Source organism: Lycorma delicatula, chromosome 4 (genome assembly GCF_047948215.1).
Source record: "Lycorma delicatula isolate Av1 chromosome 4, ASM4794821v1, whole genome shotgun sequence".
NCBI lineage: Eukaryota > Metazoa > Arthropoda > Insecta > Hemiptera > Fulgoridae > Lycorma > Lycorma delicatula.
In genome coordinates, this window is record NC_134458.1 from 42,353,201 (window position 1) to 42,380,341 (window position 27,141).

At 33.9% G+C, this 27,141-nt stretch overlaps 1 long non-coding RNA gene and 1 other non-coding gene across 2 annotated transcripts in view; both read left to right on the forward strand.

Annotated features, from left to right (window-relative positions):
- LOC142322907 (uncharacterized) overlaps nucleotides 1-27,141 on the forward strand; it is a 119,109-nt gene that overhangs the window by 53,104 nt on the left and 38,864 nt on the right. The window lies entirely within an intron of this gene.
- On the forward strand, nucleotides 21,708-21,780 carry TRNAR-UCU (transfer RNA arginine (anticodon UCU)). Its single transcript has one exon. It is a non-coding gene; the product is annotated as a tRNA-Arg (tRNA).

Consider the following 27,141-nt stretch of genomic DNA (forward strand, 5'->3'; position numbering starts at 1 on the left):
CTTTGTGCACGAAAGTGGCCATTCGGAGGCTTGCGGGGCTGCAGCGCCGACTGGCAATCGTCGTTGCTAGGGTTTACCGAAAGGTCTCTACGGCGGCAGTTCTGATGATTGCCTTGCTCCCCCCTACGGAGCTCTTGGTGGAAGAGCATGACCAGGAAGGAGACGACAGAGTGCTGGCAGGAGAGATGGACTGGATCAGAGGTGGATCTCTGGACAAAGAAGTTAATACCAGATAACAGGCCTTGGCTCAGACGTGAGCACGAGGAACTCACGTTTGAGCTAACCCAATTTTTATCGGGGCATGGTAGCTTTAATAGCTACCTATGCGGCAGGAGGAGACGGTCGTCTGAAAGCTGCCAATATTGTAGAGAGCGGGATGCCACAGAACATACTGTCTTTCAGTGCCCAAGGTGGGAGGAAGACAGGCTGATGATGAGGACGCGGTTGGAGAGGTTATTGCAGATAATATAGTGGAGCTAATGCTTCATGGTGAACGAAACTGGTCAATAGTCAGTACGGTAATAGTCAGTAAGGAAACATCATCCGAAAGAAGACCCTGGAAGAAGTGGAAGATGGGTGAGGGAGTTAGGGTTATGGCAGGGAGGACAGCCCCGTTCAGGAGGGGTGAGATGCTCCGGCGTCCCACCTTCAATGATTGAACGGGGACTCCTGGGGTCCTTAGCTGGGGAAAAGAAACACCGAGATCCGGTCTGGGGCCCGGTAGGAACCCCGGATTAGAGGCAGGCGCTTATTAAAAGACCGAGACCCAGTTAACCCAGCCACTGGAGGGGTGCTGTCAGGAACGGCATAGCCGGGTGTGGCATGGCCTCCCAGGGGAGTAGAAGCCACTGGTACCCTCAAGGCCGTGTTATACGCGATCGTGGATCGGGCCTTAAGGGAGATATACAAAAAAAATTAGAGAAAGTTATTTTGGATTAGACTGGATGTTATACATTGTACTATTTTTTAATATATATAAAATAAATATTTTATTTTTATTTATTTATTTATATTTTGTATTTTATAGGTTAGTAAACTGTTAATCGAACATTATTATAAATACAAAAACAATTTTTTTTAATATTTGTTGTTTTTTCTGTTATATTTTTTCGTGTTATATTTTATATATAAAATATTAATACATTATTATAATAATAATTATAAAAAGCAGTGGTAATAAAGATAATAATAATAATAAAATTAAGTAAATAGCTTACACTGGTTTTGCTTACAGCGCTATGTAAATAAATTCTAAGCCGTTGCTGTTACGAACTTTAACTATTTCTTATTCGGGAGCGGTTAACTTAATGTTTCAGGTCGTTTACCATTCTGTATATATCTAACTTGTATTTGCCTACAGACACAATAGAATCGCTATCCTATGAACGTAAAGTAAGAGTAAATTCGCTTTTTATACTTCATTTAACCTTACTTTCTTGCTTGTTTTATTTAAATAAAGTTTCTATTTATCAGTTTTATTGCAGTAATAATTTACGTTTTTGTTGTTTTTTTTTCTCAGAAAAATGTTTTATTAGCAAAAATATTAAAAAAACTGTAGATTATTTTTTTCTGTAAAAGGAGTTTGCTGCAAATCAGTATACAATATTTATATTTAACTCTTTTGTCATTTGTTAGTTGATTTGCTTGATAAACTTTCCAGTTAATTTCTATTTTGTACTAACCATTTACTTGTAGAAAATTTACTGTAGAAAAAAGATACGCCATTATTTCTGTACTTATTAATCAGTCTACAGACAATCATAGCCAAAAATAGTTTTGTATTTGTATCTACAAGCAGAGCTGCGGTCAATTAATTGCTTTTTTCGCTGTTTATTTATCCTTGTCAGCATTCGAATAAGATCCGAGTATCACTTACTACTTAATTGAAATATAGTGTTGGAATCAGGGCTGATATTAAATGCGAACGCTTGAGTTCAGCTCGAACGTAACTACCAAAATGTTAAACTAACTAGAAAACCCGTCTTTTTATATATAATAATTTTGGTGATCATGTCAAAAATGGGGTATCGGGTTTTTTGTAAATCTTTACGGTTTAGGGTCCAACTAGTTATAAAAACCAAAAGACATACGTATATATGTGGGTACGTGTTGCACTGCTTTTGGCCTTATATTTCAGGATTTACCAAATCAATTTTCTTCTAATTTGTATCAAATATCTCCATATGTGGAACATTCATAGTAATTTTTTTTTCAAAATTCGTTAAGGGGGATTATCACGAAAAAACTGTTTTAGATTTTGTTCAGAGGAATTTTAGAGAAAACTTTATTGAAATAGATTTGTTACCTGTAATAAATAATAAAATATTTTTTTTCAAAAAATCAACCTCTACCTCTTAAAATTGAAAAATGTGCTTTTTCTTCTTTTACTTCCTACAGTGTAAATATTTATTGAAAAATTAAAAAAAAAATTACTTCATATATAAAAATAAAAAAAAATATATGGAAATCCTATAAAGAAATGTCTACATTTTTAAAATTATAAATCCCGGACCTAAAATGCAGAAATGTTTTTGAAAATATTATTTTTCTTATTTTAGCCTTTATTGATGGGGGTGTTATAATTATTGATAACCTTTCTTAAGCAAATTTGTTAATATTAACCTATACATGAATATTTTTAGAAAAATGTTTTTTAAAATTTATTCCTCAACTCTAAAATATATATATTCAGTTTTTTGTATTTTGGCTCTCTTTTAATTTTTATTTTTAATATTATGGAAAGTCATTCAATACTTAGCCAACGTTTTTTACATAACCAATACTGATTGAAAGTTTTCACATAACCAATACTATTGATAAAATGAATGATGTCACGAAAATCATTAGCTAAAACGCTCTGATTATTCAAAACAACAAGAAAAGATTACGTATCAGTTAGTTAATAGAACATAAATTTAGATTCTTTATAGGTTTGACACGGATTTATGATTAAAAGTAGTCCCAAAAAAATACTTTTTTATTAGTTTTTCTTTAGTTTTTTGAAGAAAAATATCATTAATGAAAAAAATAATAATAGTAAAAATAATAAATAGTAAGAACGGATAATAAAGTAACATCTCTTTTAATTTTTCATTAATATAAAGAAGTAAATTGAAAATATACTAGTACTATTGAAGTACATCAAAGAATTTTGAAATTGATTAATATTACGCCGATAGACTAAAAAAAAATTTTAATATTTCTCTAAGTGTGATACCATTTCATGAATTACTTTTTTGCGTACATTGTAGATCTATAAATACGGTTTTTCTGTCACCCTTAGTTTTAAATAAATTACGCTTAAAACAGATTAAGGGAAAATACAGTTAAAATCTGTAAAATTTATAATTTTGCATGACCATGCCTGTGTTAGAGTGATTTCGCTGATGCTTTTCTTTTATAAATAGCCTCAGGCATTTCCCGAATTAATGTCCAACAGTAGTCGGCTAGCATGTTAGTATTGCATTTCCTTTTATAGCGGCTTTCCATCACAGAAATGTTTTACTGGAAACGTTCACCGTGTTCGTAACTTACGTCTCGTGTCGTTGTCCGGGAAAAAATCCAGATGTGAGTGGAGGAAATGTATTTTCAAAGACATATTACATCCATAGCTCTGTATAAAGTAAGAAGTTGATTAACAATATCGTGGTAATCGTCGGATTTTTGTTTGACGAGAAAACTTTTGCAAACTTCCTTAAATGAAGCCCAAGCTACAATTTCTGCGGTATTTAACATTGAGTTAAATATATCATCTTTGACCAGCTCTCTTATTTCAGGACCAAAAAATATTCCTTCTTTAATTTTTCCTTCACTTACATTTCTGCCTGATGTACACAAATCTGGGACTATCCTTCTTCATTGCTTTTAAAAAATTTTTCATTATTCCTAGCTTGATATGGAGAGGGAGTAAAAATATTTTTTTGAGTTCAATTATGGACTAATGAATAATATTTTTTCCGTTTGAAGTTAAGTTGTCTGGTTTCTTTCACTCTTTGGTAACATAATAATTATCTCTAGCTCGGCTGTCCCATTCACAAAGAAAATACATGAACTTAGTATAGCCTAACTGCATACCTAATAAAATAGCTATAACTTTCATACGTTCCAGCTATGTTTTTTATAATTTATTTTTTCAAGAACGTCTTTCATCACTTCGTATGTCATTCAAATTAATACCATAAGCGATTGGTATCGAAGGATATTTGTTACCGTTGTGTGGTAGAACCCCTTTTAAACTATACTTGTACGAATCTATGAAAAGTCACCAGTCCTCAGGTTTATGAACTTGTCTAAAGTGCAACATAATCTCATCAATATTTGTGCAATAAGCCAAATTATTTTCATTAATATAGTACTGAGAAAGTTTTTTTTGTCGGCTTCGAAAGTTCGAAATTTTTGTATTTTTTTAAAAGTAAATTCCAACCTTGCACTCGTGATCGTAACAGTTCAGCTTGATTTTTTGATAAATTGAAATCCCTAACCAAGTCATTTAATTCACCTTGTGTAAAAGATGTGGCATATTGGAAGATAATTCAATTCAAAATCAAAATAATTGTTGTCTTATTCAGTACTGCCTGATTCTTCATCGCTGCTTTTGAAACATACATTCACAGGTGGCTAAGGAACTGGAATAATTTCATTGTGAGGTACAGGCTTGATTGCAGATTGCAATGAAGCAGACTGCAATGAATGCAGATTCCTCGATTGTCTAAATGCAATTTATTAATGTCGGTATTCAGCAAAGTGATACAGAGGTTTTAATATTTATACTTCAGTACTTTTTTCATATTGTGTGCGAAATATATTACCAATTTTGCTTGTATATAAAAAAAGGGATAATAGTTACGTTTGAATTTCTACACTTGTATATTACCTGAAAAAAAATAAAAATAATTTTCCTTATTTTTGAATGGTTTTTGATAATTTATTTTTAAATTACGTTGTGAAATAGTAAATGAATTTTATAAAGGGTTTGTATTGATATTTTTCTATATGCGGCCCAAACTGTAGCTAATATTCATTCTCTAATATACTTGTTTTTCCAAAATTTAAAAAAAATCTGAAGTTTTACGTAAAATTTTGTGTGAAAAACATAAAAATATAAAACCCTAAGATAGTAAAATTATCAAAGAAACATCGACTTTTATTATAGTTATAACTTTATTTCTATTATAATAGTCATAAAAGAAAAACTTGTCTTCAATTTTTGCGTTATGAAATACATGATGGAAAAAAGAGTACACTCGTTTCTCCAAAAGTACATCACAATACAAAACAATCGTATACTTGGCTGTTTAATCATCTTTTCTAATAAGCGGTTGAAAAATCTAGCAGTTTTAATGTAAACTATTTTTTACAGGTTTTTCTTCGTTTTGTTATTAATTAGAATTATAAAATTATTTTATTTTATAATTTATATTGTATACATCACATACAATTTTTGTTCATGAGTTTAGTTACAATTTTAGATAGGTAAAATTAAGCTTTAATTCTTTTTATATAATCTCTTTAAGAAAATTGAAATTGATTACTGGGGAAACAAACGAAATCAGGATAATTTTTATTATTAGTATTCCGTAATTCCTATAATGGATTTTCTTGGAATAAATTGAAATTCTTAAAGAATAAAATTTAAAAAAAACAAGGCATTAAACCTTGTTGATATCGTTAAACATTTTTCCACTAATTCGTTCGTTAACTTTTCAAGGAAAATCTTATTATTTTGTAACAAATATATTAAAAACCATTATTTTTAAGATATTGCTAAAAAAAAAAAAAAAAAAAAAAAAAACATTATAGAAGTGAACCGGCAGGTATAATATAATGATTTAAAAAAAAAACAGCATTATAGTTAATTTCTTATTTTCACTGACGCAATAAAAAATTAATTATACATATCATAATATACTATTTATCGTATAATTTATTAATACTAGATTACATCAATTGAATATATTTACAGGATATTTAAATAAAAATTAACGATTTTATATCACATATAATCAATTAAAAATTATTGGGTACCATAATGTGCTTAAGTTAATGTAACTTTCTAAACATGAATTAAAGGATGTTGACTGGTTTAATTTAAATATGTGTGTTACCGTTGTTAAAAAAAAAACAGTTTTAACTGTATTTTTTTTAATGATTTATATATATATAAAAGAAACAGATAAACAAACAAAACCATTAAACTGGAAATTATTTCTGGTTTCAGTGTAATAATGCGAATGATGATAATTAGTATGTTCAAAACGGAAGCTGTGTTCTAATTTTTGTTTGATAAAATACACTTCTATTATGATTTTTATTACTGTAATAATAATAATAATAATAATAATAATAAAAAATCGGTAATAACAGATATAGATACAAAATTGTCAAGGAAATAGTTCTGTTCTACGTTTCAAACAGTAAATATTAATTACAAATAAAAAACGAACAGCTTGTTTACTGTTGATTTAAAATATTTTTAACTATTGTACTTTTAGATGAAACAGATTTAATGGTCCTAATTAAGGTGAAGAGGGTTGAAATAAAGAATAGAGTTGAAAAGAAGATTTGTTTTCAATTTATATTAAAATCAGGTAGCTAGAAAAGCAGAAAAAGTAAAAGATCTAATTCACAAAATAATGAGAAATGTATATAATTTATCCTCGTTACTTTTCAGGTTTTATTTAATAGATGCAGTAAAGTTGTTGAGGAAAATTCTAACAGTACGGTAATAAGCTACGGAATAAAAATAAAGTTGTTACGTTTGCGTGATGACATTGTTCTTTAACCGGAAACTGTACATTTTTTCACTTACTCGTGTACAAAGTTGCGTATTAAAATTTGTGCTGTATTTTTACGGATTTTATAATTTGTTACTATTTTACTCTACATATAATTTTTGTATAAGTTAACTTATGTAAGACATTCTAAACTTTGATAAATAATTTTGTTTACAAAAATAAAGGAAGAACTTCCTGTGAACATAGTACTTCATATTTTATTATTTGTCTACATATTTTCATCGAGCAAGACATTGAATCAAAACATGGTGTACTCATTTTGTACGTAAACTTCAAACAGGTATCGTAAAAAAATGTATACAAAGTGTCCCACGAAGAACGATAGAAATTTTCAGGACACGTTCTACTGGTGAAAATAATGAAAAAAGTTCATAGAAACAGAGGTCTGGAAACGCTTTGCTTTTGAGTTACGGCTAGCGAAATATTTCACCCGGATTTCAGCTCTTGTAATAAAAAGATGCCCCGCTGTAATTTTTTGGACCCAAATTAAGGAGTAAATATGATAATTTCTTGTGTAATTAAAACTGGGAAATAGGGTATACCAGGTCCCAGTACCGTAATTCCAGTAGTTCTTAAGATATCCGTCATAAAACACAAATTTCGGTGCCGAAAAATAATTTTTTTGTAGTTTTGTAGTACAATAGCTTTGTTATGTTAAATAAATAATAAATGTGGAAGATTTAGTAACAAAACTTGTAGAGAATTTAATTCTGAGAAAATTGATGTAAATACAGCCATTAAAACGTAAATAAAAACTTTTAAAAATCGGTTTTTATTTTCTCAAACACTTTGTAGACAAAGTGTTTTGTAAGTCAAAGAGGTAATACTAAGGGATATTATAAGTCCCTATAATTTCCACACGCCATCTTATCTCCTTTTCTATAAATTAGACTGATAAGGCCAACATTCCTACTTTCAGGCATATTTTATTCATCCCATACGTTAAAAGTCAAAGCATATATTTGGTCTCTTACGAAATTTCTTCCATATTTGATATACTCAGTCTTATAAGCGGTTTTCCCATCGTTGAGATTATTAATGGTTTTAAATTTCTTCCTCCGTAAAAAAATAGAGGGAAATTCTACCACATCTAGATTCAGCTGTTCCCTTTGCTCTATTCATTGCCTACCACTTTTATTTAATAATCCACCAAAATACTTAGCTAAGCTTTCCTTTACTTTATCTTCATATAATCTTCTGCATCAACCAGCCTTTTAGTGAAGTCTTTACAGGTCAATATCTTAGGTTGAAATTCCTGTTTTGTTCTTTTAATTGCGGCTAAGATTTTTCCGATCTCATTTGTTGTTCTTAGTTTCCGTATTTTCTCCATCTAATTTTTTTTTAGTGTACCTCATTTATTCCTTCGGATCAACTTATTGTATTCCTTCTCAGTTTTGGTATTTAGCATAATTATTTATCCTTGTTTTCTTCTGGATTATCATCCTTAGCTTTGCCTGATTTTTTAATTTTATCGCCTTCTCGCATTCTTCATTTCTAATGTTACATTTTTCTCCTAACGCTTCATTAGCCGCTTTACTAATGGATGACATCAATTTTATTTGGAACCTTTCAACATTTCATCTTCATCGCTCTATGCTACATTTTTACTCAAGATTTTCTGATAAGTCGGTTTTTGCGATTCATTCAATAGCTTGTAAATATCCAATATTTTCCTTCTGTGTCCCGTAGGTCAGTTAAACTATTCTCTCACTTAACATCGATTTAACTAAGTACTAATCAGTTACATTTTTGCTTTCCTTAATTCCTCACGTCAGTAAATTAATATGAATGCCGGGGACAAGTACATGATCGATTTAGTAGAGATTTTTGAAGCCCTACATTTTCCCAAATGTAGAAATTCGACATTTTATGTTTTAAATGGTCGCGATTTTGAAAATTAGAAAAATTATTTTTATATTTTACACTTTCTGAGGTCACGTACAAAAGTGTAACTTGTACCAAATTTGGGATCAATATCGTATCTCGATAAGAAGTTATTAATTTCTTAAAAGAAAGAAAAAAGGAAATATATATAAGACAGACACAGACGTAGTTTTAGATCCACTGGATGTTCACTGGACACTTTTTCTGTTTGACGCAACATATAATTTTCCGAAGTTATGCCTTATAGTTTGTGATCACTGTTTAGATATATTATTATTATTTGTAATTAAATTGATTATTTATTAAAATTATTATAAATACTGTTGAATTAACTGTTTAAATAACTATTTTACGATCGTAATTTATAAAAGTACTTATGAAAATGATAATATTATCCTCTATCAAATACAAAAACAATTATTTTCTCGTAATTCAACACAATGCTTCGATCTACGAGAAAGGGTCTTATTATACTTCCGTTTGTATTGCTTATAAATTAACTAATCTTTCAAAAGAATTCAAAAAAACAATTTATTTAGAATTAAATTAAAATATCTTTCTTTTACAATATTCCTTTGTTAGAGTTCTTAAATAATATTAATCGAATAAACGTAAATTTTATTCATTCTTGGGTACATGTGCTTAAATAAGTAAACTAATAATTCAATTAGTGACTTTGAAATTTTATTTTTAAGTCTCTGTTCATTTTAAATATTTTGCATCATTATTACTTTGTAAAACAACTGTTTTTATATATTAGTTTGAACCATGTACTATTTTGTTTAAATTTTGGATTTGTTTGAGGAAGGTTTTCCCACGATTTCCTTGACTCTTCTATATAAATTCTGGTAAATATCCTTTATTTTATCCTTGAATTAGTACGGTTACCCATTACTAATATGTTTTATATGATGTATTATTATGTACTGATGAGAGTGAAGTATTTTATCTTCATTATTTACAAGAAATAATGAGTGTCATGCATTCCTTTATCAGTGAGGAATTCAGTTTAAAAATAAATAAAAATAAAACGAATGTAATGAAATACGAGGGTATTATAAATTAGGAATTAAATATTAATTTGGTCGAGAAAGTTGCAGAATTTTTTTACGGAGGAAGTAAAATTACAAAAGATCGATGAAGTAAGGAAATTGTTAAAAGCGGATTTTCGGTTTTTTGCTGGTGTCGAATGTAGTTCTGAGAATTAGGAAGAAGCTATGTAAAGTCTTTTGTGTGTCTAAGTATAGGCGTTTATAATAACGGAACGTTCACGATAGAAAAGCAGAAAAGAAATAAATAAAAGCCTTAAAAATGTAGTGTTGCAGAAGGACTTTGAAAAATCTGATGGGTGAAGATGTATGAAATGAAGAGGTATTAAGTCGATAGACGAGGAATAAAATTTGTGGCAGAACTTTGTAAACAGATGCACTCGGTTGGTCGGTCATATGCATTAAGAATTCTACATTTAACTGATTTGGCAGTGGAGTGATGTATACAAGTACAATCTGTAAGGAGTTAGAGGAGTTGGAATAGCATAATAGGATTCGATAAATATTATCAGGTTAAAATATTACCACCAAACAATATAAAGCAACTGCATAATCAAGACATTCATAGATAAAAAACTTAAAAATCAGTGGTGGAAAAATTCTGTAATTTTATTATTAGAAATAAAAGATATCCGATATAAAAATTTCCAGCCGGTCGGTTTAAAACACAAAGTGATCGTATTTTATAAACCTGAAAAGGTCTGCGGTTGTCAGTCTATTAGTATAATTCTGTGATGCCAACTGAGTATTCTTCTCCCATCACACTACATTTTGTTTAACGGAAGATATTTTCTTTTGCAAAAATAAAATTAATTCGAAAGAAAATTGATATTTTGATTCCATTATCGGATATATAGGTATGAAAATGATTTCGTTACTTTAAGAATTCTTAAATATTTAAAATATCCTGAGTTGAATGCATGAACAAACTTATAATTTAATTTACCGAAGTATTTTCAATTCTAATAAAAGTTTTCTTAATCGATTTCAGAACTTTTCTTTTATCTTCATATAGGCCCCAATATTTATATAACTATTATTTTTTTTTATTTTTAACTGAATTTTTACGGGCATCGACTGCTAAGGTCATTAGCCCTCGTCACATTCTTTAAAAGGAATTATTATCTCCATCAGGATCGTCATATGTAAGGGTGTAAAGGGCCCTTACATTTTATTTAAAAACACAAACTTCACAATAAACATTAAAACATGAAAGACAAGGACAATCACAAACACTTACGGGGTGTAAAGGGCCCCAATATTAAAATTTGAGATAGGTTCTCAAAAGACCATGGAATTAAAATTAAAATTTAACTTATCAATACCATATCTTTCTTTCTTTCTTCTACGAAGTCTCATTTATACTTTGTTTAAGCACCCTCGGAGCGACCAGAACCGCCGTTGAGCAGTATATCAGTCGTGCCAGGGTGCCGTGGCAGTTGAATCCTTCTTATATCAGGCCATAGACATGCACGGCGTACACCCATAGCCTCGCGCCCTCAATCCACCCTTGAGGGTCCCCCATGCCATCATCGGACACACCCCGACTCACTGCTCTTGAATGCAGGTGAGCCAAAATGGCCTAGGCAAGAGGGCTACCTCCCGTCACTATACAAGCCACGCTTCGAGACTCCCTTATATGTATATATAAAACTACCGCTTAGAGTATATTTTACCAAAGCTATAAACTTCCATTTTATAGACTTTTAAGAAGTCTACTGGCGTGTAAAAATGCAACTATATTTTCTTCATTTCCATTATCCAGATCAGCACTAATATTATTTGTAAGACGGAACCTCTTTCTGAGGTCCTCATATATGGTACACTCTTCTATTAGATGCTTGATTGTCAGTGTTTTATTACAAACACCGCACATTGGTCTCACTTCGCCGGTTAACATATATAAATTTGTTAATCGCGTGTGACTGATTCTAAGTCTGCTTTTCCATTTATAAGGAGAAGTTTTAACTGAGTTTAATTTTGTATTTAAACTCCTCCATTCAGCGTTCCACTTGTTTTTTACTATGTTTGTTAGACGGTTTTTAACATCTGCCACTCTTACAGGAAATGTATCCAAATCATCACAGACTGTTGCCTTTCTGGCAGCTTCGTCTGCGATTTCATTACCTGTAATACCAGCATGCCCTGGAGTCCATACAAATACGCATCGCTGTCCTCGTTGTTTTAGTACGTATAAAATGGACAGGATGTTTGCAATTAGGACATCCTTAATGTTCTTGTTCCGAATTGCGACGAGTGCACTTAATGAATCGGAACATATTAGCACTCTCTCTTCGCAATAGTGTTCAGTGTAGCGAAGAGCTTGCTGAATTGCAGTGAGTTCTGCCGTGTAGACACTGGCCACATCTGGCAGTCTCCAAAAGTGGGCTTCTTCATTTACATATATCGAGCATCCAACACCATGTTCGGTTTTAGAACCGTCAGTATAAATTCTAATATGTTCTTCGTAACTACTGACGGTTGCTAAAAATTGCTGCTGGATGATCACTGCTGGTTTCTTTTTTATTTCCCCTTGAGAGAGATCCAAACTTGTATTTACCGCTGGCAAGAGCCATGGCGGTATTTCCCTAGTAGAAATTGCTAGTGTCTCTGGTATAGCAATTTCATATTTTCTTCTTAATTCGTGGTACCTAATTGGTACCATGGACAGTTGGTCTGGAGGTAGTACGATGTTCATATACTGCAGCCATAGGATGATTCGTAAACAATTTATTATTTATATGAGCAGGGAAAGCCCATACATTTGCTGCATATCTTAACAAAAGGGAAAAGGGAAATGGAAGAATTCGCGAAAGCGTTTTTCCAACGCTTTCGCGAATTCTTCCATTTTAAATGGTACATTATATGAGTAATTATACTCAGTTCTAAAATTTAGTAGACCTTCGAGTTCTTCTTTTTTGGTTTGAAAACCTTCCTCGTAGTTGGCCGTTCTGCTGGCCTTTTCGAAGTGATTGGATAACAGCTCTGCAATTTCATATGGAGTGTCTTTTATTTCATCTTCATCTTGAAGGCTAGTTATGGGAGCAAAATCATTACGCCCACAAATCGCCTTCACTTTCCTCCAAACATCTGATGCAGTAGTAGTTTTGTCGATGGATGACACGTATTGCTGCCAGGATCGTTTTTTCGAGTCTATCATAAGACGTTTTGCATACGCCCTGTATTTCTTAAAGGCAACAAGATTTTCTATGCTAGGACGCTTCTTAAAGGCGTTATACGCCCTTTTCTTTCTTTTTATAGGTTCACTTATTTCATCGTTCCACCATGGAACGGGTTTTTTCGTAAGTTTCCCAGATGTTTTGGGAATATATCTCGATGCCGATTCAATTATTGCATTTGTTATGGCGTCGACATCGTCTCCGATAACTCCAGTTGTTTCCGGGAGTATCGTTCTTGCTGTAAAGCTCGTCCAGTCTGCCTTTTCAAATAACCATCTTTTAGGGATGGGATATATTGTTCTTGTAACATCAGTTACAATTTGCACCGGGAAATGATTGCTTCCATGCAGAACGTCTATGACATGGAAGCTGTACCTCGGTGCTATCGATCCGCTTATAAGTGCAAGATCTATACAGGACGTCGATCCATCTCTGGCATTGAAAAAGGTTCCTGATCCGTCGTTTAAAATAATAAGTTCTGAATTCATCAGGAACCCTTCCAGTTCTCTTCCACGAGGATCTACTCGATCTGATCCCCAAAGAGAATTATTAGCATTAAAGTCACCCACCAGTAAAACAGGCGGGGGAAGCTCGGAAATTAGTCTTGCTATGTCATCCTTATTCCAATCAAAATTCGGCAAGTATATGCTGCAAACAGTGACCTGGAGCGGACGCTTCATTCTAACGGCGACCGCTTGTAGGTTTGTGTTTAGAACAACCGCTTCGGTGGTAGCTCTAGTCGATGTTAATATAGCTACTCCACCTCTAACTCTTACATTTGGCGGTTGATCTCGCCGAAATATATCGAATCCTTTTAATTTAAAATTTTCATTTCGGCGGAAATGCGTTTCTTGCAGACATATACAAATCGGGTCTACGTCATGTACCAAGCGTTGGAACTCATGGATGTTTGAAAAACATCCATTGATGTTCCATTGTATAATCGACTCGCTAATTTTTAATTAAATTATGTCCTAGGTTTTCCTTTCGGCCATCCTTTTTTTCTTTTCTTCTCCATATTGCGAACGGAATCATGTTCGCGGAGAACGTCGTCGCCGGTGCAGCTTCCGGTCTCCGAATCGGAGACCACCGAAGCCGCCGACGACGACGGGCATGGATCGGCGCCGGTTTCTGGCGCCGATTGAGAGGCGGCAACCTGGCCGCTCCCTAACACGGGGGGCGCACCGGTCACCGCCTGTGGGAGGGGGGACACTCGCCCCCCCTGTGTGATTTTTTGTGGCTTCTGAGGCTTAGAGGCCACTTCAGTTGCAGGAGGCTTGGGAGCCTTCATAACAGTCTCTGTGGGTATTATCGTTTTCTTGTCATCAAGAATCTCACTAATACGGACTTGGCATTCTGCTTTGGCGTCCGTTTTCTTCAGAGCGAGAGCAGCTTTGTTTTATCTTCGGGAGGAGGCTGTACTAATATCTTTGGTTTTATTGGATCTTTAATATTGAATGATTTCATTTTATTGTCAATAATTCTTTTAATCATGTTAACCAAGGTCGGAGCAAGTTTACTGATGAGCTGACTTTCATCTACAGCAATTGGAGCAGGAGCAGGAACAGTAGCCGCAGCTTGAGCATAAGATGTTGTTTCTCTGGGTTTGCGGGCGTTAACAATCTTTTTGGCTTCAATGTAGCTGACTTTCTGCAGAGTTTTAACTTCCTGCACAGCTACTTCTTCTTTGTAGACAGGACAATTCCTGGATCTACATGAATGCTGTCCCTTGCAATTCATGCATGTAGGGGGCTCTTTACACGGCTCTTCCTCATGCACCTCCTCGCCGCACACGCATATTTGCGTTCTCTCACATTTGATGGCGGTGTGGCCAAAACGTTGGCACTTGAAGCATCGCATTGGTTGCGGGATAAATGCCCGCACATCCAATCGATGTATCCCCGGTCTAATCTTCTCCGGCAAAGTAGGCCGGTTAAATGTGAGAACATGAGAGGCTGAAGGTAGAACTTCGCCATTCCTCCTCATGTTCAATCGGCGACACTCTATGACTCCCTGCGTTGACACCTCCTCAACAATTTCTTGCTCCGTACAATTTAGAAGGTCCCGACAGACGACCACACCTCTTGAGGTGTTGAGCGTACCGTGGGGATCAACATGTACAGCCAGTTCTCCAATCTTTTTAAGCCCTAAAATCGTTTGAGACTGGACATCATTTACAGTCTCAACATGAAGTCCCATGAAGGTCTTCCTTATTTCTTTTACAGGGCCACCAGCGCATTTGGTTATCTCCCGAGCGATGAGAAAAGGACTCACCTTCGAAAAATTTCCATCCTCCTTGATAATAACCAAATATTTAGGTTTCGGTGCATTATTGCTCTTGAAAAAAGCTTTTTGTAAGCTTTTTCTAGCCTTAATCTCTATCCTTTTAGTTTCCGCACTTTTTCTCCGTTTTGCCTCAGGCGAAACGGCTGGTTCTAAACGAGGGTGTTTGCGTGAACCCTCTGCCACGTTTAATTGTTCAACTTGCATGAACAATAAATCCCTTCTGTAGTAAGGCTAGCCGCCGGGGTACACCCCCACTCCAGAGCTACCAACCCTGGAGGTCCGTTCCGGTACTCCGGTGGAACCGGCATATGTCCTGGCAGAGAGCGGATGCGCAGTCTGCACTGACTGCAGGCCCTTACACACCGAGGCTTTCAGGGCTCCCATGCTCCGAACAACATGGGCACCTTAACTACATGCTTGCCATCGCGGGGGGCATGTGGACAACGAAAGGTCTCCGTTACACCTGCAAATAACTTCGACCGTGGCTGCCACATCGCCAGCTCTAAGTTTGGTATATGTCCACTTCCTAATCAATAAATTGTTCATATCCTGCAGGTAGCCGAAAAATCCAATCCATGAGGGGACCTGAAGGTGGAAACAGGTCAAAAGAAAAGCATATCCGAGAAATTTACTCGGAGCCCCGTTAGCCAGCTATATGTATTGTATATAAGTACGGCTGTTACCGCCCTGGACGTGGAACGTAGATGTTGTGTTCCGGACGTGGGGATTACCTACCTCAGGGCTATAACTATTATTTTTATAGTTATTATATTTATATAAAAACTAACATTTCCCGTCGCGGCTTAATATTATGTATTATATTTACATAATACATCGCGAAAGACATAATTAGAATTAAAAGCATAAATTGCCATTACAATATTACCAAATCTCATAAACATTGTATCAATAGCGATAGCATAAAACGGTAAAATTGTAAAAAAAAAAAAAAATATGTTTTTTTTTTACTCTTTAAACATCTCGTTTAGTATAGTAGGAAATGGTGAAAATTTGCAATCACTGTTTGAAATGTTTTACCTTTCTTCACTCCTTTCAAGGCCGAAGAAAGAACATCTAGAATTTTATTTTTAAATATACACGTGAATATTACGTACACCAATAATCAAAATGATATCTTCATTTGCTACAGAGTAATTAAAAAAAAAAAAAAATTGTAAAATTTAATGTTACTCCATTTAAACACTTTAACTCTTCGTGCCTACTTAACACCGTAAGAAGAACATGTATACAAATTTTCACCGATTTATCTTCAGTAGTTTTTGCTGGGCCTTGATTTTCAGTCAGTCAGTCAGGACATTTTGTTTTATATATATTGTAACAGGACCAGGCTTCTTTCAGAAAGAAGAAACAGAGAGGAAATAAAGAAAAAAGAATCTAGAAGGAACGACAATGGGTTCTTTCTAGAAATAAAACTTATAGAAAAGCATAGAAGATGAGGAAAATAAAAAATATTATGCTTGAGCAATCAAAAGGACAGTCGGGTACTGGTTCTGCAGGCCAGAAGGTATAAATACTGCCGGGGACCAGTGGAAAGAGTTAGTAGTTCTGCAAGATCGAGTTCGGTGCAGCGGCGATAAAAGAGATTACAGTAAGTGTTTGATAACAACGAGTGAAGAGTGGCGTCACGAGTATTCCATTTTGGGCAGTGGTTGAAAACAAGAAATTGTTCGGTGAGTTATTTTGGAACAGAAGTTGACAGTATTCTATTCATTCATAAAGTTCAGGGCAGTTCTTTTGTAAACAGGAAAAATAATAATACTTGCGGAAAGTGAATTGTATGAATTGCAGATTTTTTTTTTATTGTTAATGCAATATTAGTTTTTATTAATCTTTATAAAAATTTTAGTAAATCGGGCTGTATCTCTGTACAACTTAATGGTCATTAAATTAATTTTGTATTTAATTTGAATTATTATTTTAAACGAGTATATTATATATCTATTACTATTATTATTATTTATTTGAGAGTAATAAATTGCATTTATAAGACATTTTTGCGTTTGTTTGTCACTAGAAATTATTTTAAACGAGTATATTATATATCTATTACTATTATTATTATTTATTTGAGAGTAATAAATTGCATTTATAAGACATTTTTGCATTTGTTTGTCACTAGAAAGCCTTGTGGAACAGCAAACACGTGACAATATATTTTGTGTAGATATGGAAAATTAGTTTTTCTAGGAAAATGAAAGACATATTATAATAGGATTGAAATATGTTGCTCTTTACATCAATAGTTTTCCTCGAAAATAAATGAAATAAAAAAAGAATTGAATGTTATTTTCAAAATAAAACTGGCGTCTGCTCTTTTCAACTTTTTCCACATTTTATAAAAATATGATTTTATAATGGTTAAATGAAATGTCTTTAAGAAAATTTGTTTCAAAACACAAATAAAAAATCCCTGTATTGAATTCTTCGGTAAGTCTTTTATTTAAAATATATTATAATTCAATTTCTTCTCGGAAAGAATAATTTTTATCATCGTTGTCAGTTCCAGTATTGATTATTAATTAAAAGTACTTATGACTTCCCAGCAATCTTCTAAATTTATTTTGCTCACCGTTTCCTAGAGTTAGGAAGGTCTAATAAAAAAGGTTTGTAGGTAGTTCATATTTATTCTTGAAAAAATATCATTTTGCTCGCAGTTTATAAGAAACTCTGAAATGAAGTTAAGAAATTATCTTATTAGTATTCCATAAAATTTATCAATTCATATTTTTTGAAATAGAATCACAATAACCTAAATATTCGCTTCCAACCTAAAATTTGTAATATGTTTTTACACAAAATTGTAATTTATTATGTCGTTAAACACGTATAGAAGACATTACTTTAGAAAAAATTGCAAGAACTGAAAATCTACATGTTTCCTTGTATCTTTAATTACACTCTAAAAAAAATCTGATATGGACATCACAAGACTTCCTTGTACGCCTATTAAATTATATATCACATTTTGCTTTTAATGCAAAGTACATCAAATTTTGTTTCATTAATAACTTCTCATATTTATTCTTTTTTAAATGTTATTATTGAATTATTACTAATTGTAAACATTTTTTTTCCACGTGCAAAAAACATGTAAAAAGCCAAGTGATAGTGCAAGATCTATATCATGATTAAACAAAGATATGGAAATCAACTCATCGACTGCAAAGCTTATCCTGGAGCAGACATTCATAGCGACCATAATTTAGTGATAATGAAATGTAGATTAGGGTTAAAAAACTGAGGAAAAGATGTCAGAGAATCGGTGGAATTTAGAGAAGCTCGAGGAAGAGGAGGTAAAGAAGATTTTTGAGGAGGACATCGCAAGAGGTCTGAGTAAAAAAGGTAAAGTAGAAAATGTAGAAAAAGATTGGGAGAATGTTAAAAAGGAAAATCAGCAGAAGCGAGCAGAAGCGATCTTAGGCGGAACAAAGAGAACTGGTAGAAAACCTTGGATATCAAAGGATATATTGGAGCTGATGGATGAACGCAGAAAGTATAAGAATGCTAGTGATGAAGAAGGTAAAAGAAACTATCGAAAATTAAGAAATACTATAAACAGGAAGTGCAAATTAGCAAAAGAAGAGTGGATTAAAGAAAAATGTTCAGAAGTTGAAAGAGAAATAATCATTGGTAAAATAGACGGAGCATACAGGAAAGTTAAGGAGAATTTTGTGGTACATAAATTAAAATCTAATAATGTATTAAACAAAGATAGCACATCGATTTATAATACGAAAGAAAATGTCCGTAAGTAGGTGGAATATATTGAAGAGTTATAGGGAAGAAATGAATTAGAAACTGGTGTTATAGAGGAACAAGAGGAGGTCGAAGAGGATGAAACGGAAGGTACAATACTGAGATCTGAATTTAAGAGAACATTAAAAGATTTGAATGGCAGAAAGGCTACTGGGATAGACGGAATACCTGCAGAATTACTGCACAGTGCAGGTGAGGAAGCGATATACGATTATACAAACTGGTGTGTAATATTTATATAAAATGGTAGGTTCCGTCAGACTTCAAAAAGAGAGTTATTGTCATGATACCAAAGAAAGCAGGAACAGATAAATGTGAAGAATACGGAACAATTAGCTTAACTAGCCATGCATAAAAAATCTTAACTAGAATTCTGTACAGAAGAATTGAGAGGAGAGTGGAAGAAGTGCTAGGAGAAGACCAATTTGGTTACAGGAAAAGTATAGGGACAAGGGAAGCAATTTTAGGCCTCAGATTAATAGTAGAAGGAAGATTAAAGAAAAACAAACAAACATACTTGGCATTTATTGACTTAATAAAGGCATTTGTTAGTGCCTGCAATAAAATGTTCAGCATTTTAAAAAATGGAGGGTTCAAGTATAGAGACAGAAGGAAGTATAACATTCACAGGAACCAAATTGCAACAGTAATAATCAAAGAACATTAGAAAAAAGCCATAATAAAAAAGGGATTCTGACAAGGATGTTCCTTATCCCCGTTACTTTTTAAACGTTACATAGAACTAGCAGTTAATGGTGTTAAAAGAAAATTTAGCTCCAGAGTAACAGTACAAGGTGAAAAAGATAAAGATGTTATGATTTGCTGATGAACAGTAATTCTTGCTGAGAGTAAAAAGATTTAGAAAAAACAGTAAATGCCGTGGATGAAGTCTTACGCAAGAACTACCGCATGATAATAAACAAGAACAAAAGGAAAGTAATGAAGTGTAGTAGAAATAATGTAGATGGACCACTGAATATAAAAATAGGAATATAAATTAGGAAGATAAAAGATTACGGCGGTAGAAGAATTTTGTTATTTGGGAAGCAGAATTACTAAAGTTAAACGAAGCAGGAGCGATATAAAATGCCGAATAGCATACGCGAAACGAGCTTTAAGTCAAAAATATAATTTACTTACATCAAAAATGAATTTAAACGTCAGGAAAACATTTTTTAAAGTAAATGTTTGGAGTGTAGCTTTATATGGAAGTGAAACTTGGACGATCGGAGTACCTGAGAAGAAAAGATTAGAAAAATCAAATGGGTGGATAAAGTGACAAATGAAGAGGTGTTGTGGCAAATTGATAAAGAAAGAAGCATTTGGAAAAATATAATTAAAAGAAGAGATAGATTTATAGGGCACATGTTAAGGGATCCTGGAATAGTCCCTTTAATATTGGAAGGACATGTATATGGAAAAAATTGTGCAGGTAGGAAACGTTTGGAATATGTAAAACAAATTGTTAGGGATGTAGGATGTAGGGGGTATACTGAAATGACACGACTAGAATTAGATAGGGAATCGTGGAGAGCTGCATCAAACCAGTCAAATGACTGAACAAAAAAAAATAATTTCATTATTGTTTACCTGTAAAGTTGTAGGCTAATTTCGCGATTCCCCTTTTATATCACCGCGATCCCCAGGTTGAGAAACGCTGATCTAGATTAATGTTTTTGAGTTTGGATTCATGGGCAGTCAATTTTCTTTTTATTTTTCAAAAGGGGAGATGCACAACTAGATGTTACAACAGCCTAAAATCAAAAATTTCAACAACCTACGGCTAATAGTTTTTGAGTTATGCGAGATACATACGTATGTACGTACAGACATCACGCCGAAATTAGTCAAAATGATTCAGGGAGGGTCAAAATGGATATTTCCGTTAAAAAATCTGAAAATCGAAATTTTTCGCGATCACAATACTTCTTTTACTCGTACAATACAGTAAACAAGGAAATTCATTGACAGTTTGATAAAGTAAAAATTATTGTTTTTTTTTCTAAAAAAAAAATCTTTATCTTTAATTTACGATCTGTGAATTGGTTTATAAATTAATTTTTTAGTAATTCTTTAAAGGAGTAAACCTTATGCTGGAGAATGTCTGCGTCTAGGATAAAAAGTTTTGTTTATCTTAATTTCCATTACATCAAAATTTGTTTTCATGAAGCAGTCTGCAGTATGTTTCCGTGTAAGACATCTCATAGCTGGAATTTTAAGTGATTCCTTCAACCCGTTTTTTTTTACTCTCCTTTTTCAACGGTTTATTTAATTTTATTTAATATTTTCTTTAATTATTAATTACATCTTATTTTTATTTATAAAATTCAGAATGTGTATCCTACCCATCAGCGTCTTTGTACTAATATATTATATAATATTAAATTAAAATTAGCATACCTTTTTTGGATCAGCTTTCGTTCTATAATATGAAGTGACGTAGAAACGTGCAGAATCTAACCGACACATTTTTTTTGTCAAGGTCAAAACGTTTCGAAAATAGATCACTGCATCTTAAGAGTTTATTAATATTTCTCAATAATTTTAAAGATGAGATTATTTTTTGAAACGGTTTAAACTTAATCTTCAAAAGTCACTACAGTTTTCAATTCACTCATCATGATCTGCTTCTTGAAACTGCTGTTTAAATCATACACAAGGTAAACTTAAATGTTAATTAAACACTGCTGTGAAAGGTAAACTTTAAGTTAGATTTATTTGATATTGAATGGTCAGATGTCCCTGTGGCGCAGAGGATAGCGCGTTGGACTTCTAATCCAAAGGTCGTGGGTTCGATCCCCACCAGGGATGATTCTTTTTTTTTTTTTTGTCTGCTAACCCTATTGATAATTGTTCATCGACAATTTCGGGGTATGCTCAGGTGGCCGTTCATTTTTTTATTAATTTTTTTTTTATTCGTTTTTTAACCACATTATCTTTTCTTTTTACTAATCTAGTTTTAGCCTTCAGGTATAAATGTACGTAGTTTTATTATAATAGCCTTATGTGGTTAACTAAACAACTTGTATTACACAGGTGTTGTAATTCAAGGTCATTATGTGATCGGTTTGTTTTAAAACAACATACTGAGTTTAATGAATTAAAGCGTTTTAAATATTCAGATGAAAATTTTAGCGTAATAATTATTTCTAAAATTATAATTATTTCTTTCAAGATATTTTTTAAAACAATTTTAACGACAGATAAAAATGAATCTTACGTAAAGAGGTATGATTTAAAATATTAAAGGTGTGATTAAATATTGTTTTATATATATAATCCGTTTCCTTTATTGAATTCGTATATAAATATAATTACTGGGTCGATTTCAGAAATATGTTATGTTAATTGAGAAAAATTTTCCGCGAACTATCTACACCTCTCTTCTTTATTTCTAAATATACTGTTATTAGTTTCTGCCAGGATATGTTGATTAGTCATGTATAAATACTGAAAGATTCGATTTGCTGAGTTTAATAAACATGCTAAATATTTATTTAAAGTGAAAAAAACTTGAGTATGGAAATATTATACAGTAATCGTAAATAAAAAAGAGAAAAATTAGCAGTCTTAATTGCACACTCATAAACATCAATTAGCAAAATTTTACTCTAAAAGAATTTTAAAGATTTCCACACCAGTGTTGTCTGTAGTTCATTAGTGATCGTAGTTAGAAGGGCAATGGAACGATTGTATCCACAAATTATTAAAAAAGGAGATAGTTTACATAAAGAAATACTTCATATATTTCGTCGGGTTTTTGTAAGCTTTTTGTTGAGATTAAAGTAGTTTGGAAATTACATCCAATTGAAAAATTAAAGAAACAAAATTAATATATTATAAATTATTAAATTGATAGTTGGATAAAATTTAAAAAAGATATTTAAACAAATAGAATTGTATTCTTAAGAAGTTGATTGGATTACACCAAAAACAGAGTATTTTTTAAAAAGCAATATAGAAAATAAACAATTTAACAGGCTAAAGATTCAGCTTTTTCCATCGAGTAATTTGTATTAGGCCTATATAACTTCAAAATAAATGGTTCTAAATCTAACTCATTTATGAAAAGCTTTTATTTTGTGAGGAATACTGTTCTAACAGGTTTTTTATCCTAGACGATTAGCAATTATCTAAAAAATAAACGAATAAATAATAATAATAATGATGATGATGATGGTAATTATGAAAATATATAATACATACAGAGTGATTCAGGAGAAAAAGAAAATAATTAGGGAGCAGATTCTGGAGCGTGAAATAAGGAAAAAGGTTCACACAAACATAGTCTGAAAACCCTTTGTTGTTGAGTTACAACTAGCGAAAAATTTCTCCCGGATTTCAGTTCCGATGAAATAAAGCCAAATTGAAATTTTTAAGGAGTTATATAACAGGTAACCTTGACAGTTTCCTATGTTTTTTACCTAAAAAATCAAATAAAACAGGTCCCAGAATTCTATCTTCTGTAGTTTTCTTGATATCCAACGTAAAACAGAAACATTCGGTGACGAAAAACAAGTTTTTTATAAGGTTTCAAGTACAATAACTTTGTTAAATGATTAATAAATACGTAAATTTTATTGTCAACTCTTGTAGAGAAAATTGATGCAATAAGGTGTATGAAGAACAAAAAAAATCAACTTTTATTATTAAAAACAAAATTTAACGAAAATGATATGAATTAAAAAAATTAAAAAATCCCTGTTTTTATTCCAATAAATTTTAATGTTCGAAAAATAAAATACTTTTAATTTACTTTAAAAAAGTACCCAACCGTCACGTTTCAACTGAACGTCAACTGGTACATAGTGATGAAAGGGAAAACATTCTTCAGGTGGTATAACTGTCTTACTGCGAGCACGCGAACAATTTCTAAACGACTTACCATTCCACAAAGTACAGCATAGAGAACATTATATGCTCAAGTATTGGATCCTTATCATGTTCAGAAAGTTCAACATCTCCAGCTTGGTGACCACGCCAGACGGCTGCAGTTTTGTCAATGGATTAAACAATAATTACCACTTAATTCCGTTTATACTATTTTCGGATGAAGTTTTTTTTTTTTTTTTTTTTTTTTCCTCTAGGTCGGTCCGGACGGTTGGGTATAGTCCACCCAGAGGAGTGTCTGGTTAGTCGAGTGGAAGCTTGTGTTGCGGTCGGACGTATTGTTGTGCGCTCTGTCTTATACTGTTTTTTTTCGGATCAACGGTTTTATATCTGATTTTTGGAACTGGGAATTGACGGTGGAAAATTTTCGGAAGTGTTTTAATATAATTTGGTGATTTTTGGTTGCGGACTGACCTTTTTATTGAATTTTTTTATTTGAGTAGCCTTATAGCTATTGGCAATAAGGTTCATAGTTGACTGCTGGTCGCAGTGGTTAGTGTGTGTTAGTAGTGGTGTACCTTGAGTTGTTTTCAATTCGGGTGTAGCTTATCTGTAGTGGATGGCATAGACAGTTGTAACTGGCATCGACTGATAATATTGTTTATTATTATTCAAGTGATAAGCTTTTGATATTGGAATTAATTTAATTAATTTCGGTTGCTCAGAGACAAATTTTGCAAGTCAAGCGACAAGCTCTGGCTTGTTCGTGACGTCATTGAAATACAAGTAAACAAGGACTTGTAAAATTTTCAGAAGTTTTACGGTGTACTAGTAGAAATTTTTCTAAGTGTTTGCGATACTTTACACGGGCAAACTCCTATCCTCCACATCTCCTATAGTTTTTACCATAGAACCAAAATTCCCAAATATCTATCCGAAACCAACGATTTCTGACCTTCTGACCCCCCTCATATTTTGACCCCCCCAAAATTTTTGACCCCGGATTTGGACACACACATTTTACTTCCCCCCCAACACCACCCCCCCCCCCCAAATTTTTTGGGGGGTACCCGCCCGTGTGGGGTATCATAGGACTCGGAATCAACCCCTGATTTCGAATCCGAGTCATGAGAAGACGAAGCTCGCTTCCAATAGAAGATAAGGCCTCTCCAGAGGCTGGGCCCTCCAGGGGAACTGCCGGAAAGAGGGATGGTGTTTCTGAAGTCTCAGAAGACATGGACATTGCAGGATTAAATCAAGGAAAAGCAAAGTGGAAGACAGTAGAGGGGAGAACCGCCAAGCGGCCGAGAGCAGGCTCATCAGAAGAAGAGGAGGCCCCCCTTAATTTGAAGGAGGTTACGTACAGGCTGGGTAATGCACTATTACAGCTTAGGCAACTAACTGGCAAGGCCAGTGTAACGGCAATCAAGGCTCATGAGAGGGAGCTGACAGAAATTTATAAAGATTTACAATGAATAAATGATGAGACTCCAGACACAGTCGACCAAAGTACGCAAACCGAAAGTCATGGGAGGAACGAGATGTCAGATATTCTAGATGTAGAGCTGACAGATGAACAACTGATAGACAGATTACCCACACGATGGTCAACCTGGGTAATGAACAGGCTGACCCAGGAGAAAGATCTAAGACCAGGAGATGACAGCTGTTTTTTCATCGATTTGAATGGATTAAAGCCATCCAGCCGGTATGCTGGGACGGCACCTGGGGCAATGATCTTACAAGACTCCACCATCCTCGAAGATGGAAAGATCACAAATACCGGAACTAGGTACACGGTAATCTATGATTCTAGAGAAGGAGATAAGATAATGGCCTCTCATATTATAAAGGCCTTACGAAGAGGTGTAGGTAAGCTGGAGTCAGTTGTCTTTGTGGTTCCCAGTGGTCCAGCGGGCATCATAGTGAGGAAAATAGTAATATACAAGATGAGGAAGGGTAAGACCTTGCCGAGGATGTTACTCCCCAGCCTGAGCGAACAAGGGAGGGCAAGGTCAAGGTCGGTATCAACAAAATGGGGAACCCCCCCGGTCGTTGAATGTAAAACGGTCGTAGTAAGGGCCCCCGGTAAATCTTATGCCGATCTGTTGAAAACCATGAAAGAAAAGGTTAAGGTTGAGGAGGCCGGCGAAATACTGTTAATTAAACAGGGAAGGGATCAACAACTAGAGGTCCGAATTAGTGGGGCGCAGAAGGCGGGGGAGTTTTCCTCCCTGCTGAAGAACAGAGCAGAGGATCTCCAGGTGGATATAAGAACAAGAGGAGACCGTAGAACAGTTGTTCATGTAAAAGATGCTAGGCGACACTACTGAGCGAGAGATCAGGGAAGCGGTAGAGAAGGTACTAGGACAAGGAGGAATCTTTCAGGTCACATCACTAAGGGAGGCATTTGGAAACACAAAAAATGCCACGGTGGTCACAAGTCAAAGGAATGCAACGAAATTAATTGCAGCAAGGCTGAGAGTAGGGTGGGTGAGTTGCAGGGCCTACATCCGGACGGATATAGAGAAATGTCATCGATGTTGGGATGTCGGTCACAGCAGAAGAGAGTGCAGAGGCCAGGACCGTTCAAACCTCTGCTTCAACTGTGGTAAACCCGGCCATGTAATTAAAGATTGCAAGGAGGCGACCATATGCCTGGACTGTGGAGCCACTTCACATAGGACCGGGAACCCGTGCTGTAACAAAGGTCATGACTAAAGTAATACTAATTAATAATAATAGAAGTCGCTTGTCTTGTGATCTGTCTGAGGAGATTGCAACAAGGTACGATGCCGACTTCTTGGTGGCCACGGAACCAAATGTGTACTTGGCGGCCAGGGGACATTGGGTGACTGACAGGAATGGGGATGTGGCCATCAGAAGGATTGCTGGCAATGTGGACTACAACCTGTATCATAGGGGTGATGGTATGGTAGCCGTAGAGTTAAGTAATATAATAATAATAGGAATTTACATTAGTCCTAATTGTACTACGGAAGCCTTTAAAAATAGACTTTTTGACTTACAGCAAGTCATGACGCGCTCCTGTAAGAGAACGCTTGTCCTAGGCGATTTCAATTGTAAGACAGCGCTAGCTGGTGCGGCCTACACGAATATTAGAGGAAGAATACTAGAGGAACTGCTTGAGGCTAATGGCGCGAATTGTGTTAACGACGGGACTGCCACTTATAGCGCAAGAGGACATAATTCGATAATTGATTTGGTTATAATCGACAGTAGGATCCGTACTGACTCAATCGACTTCGAGGTCCTTAACGAAGAAACTGCTAGTGACCATAGGGCCATTTTAGTCACCCTTAGAGAGTACCCACCAGGAAA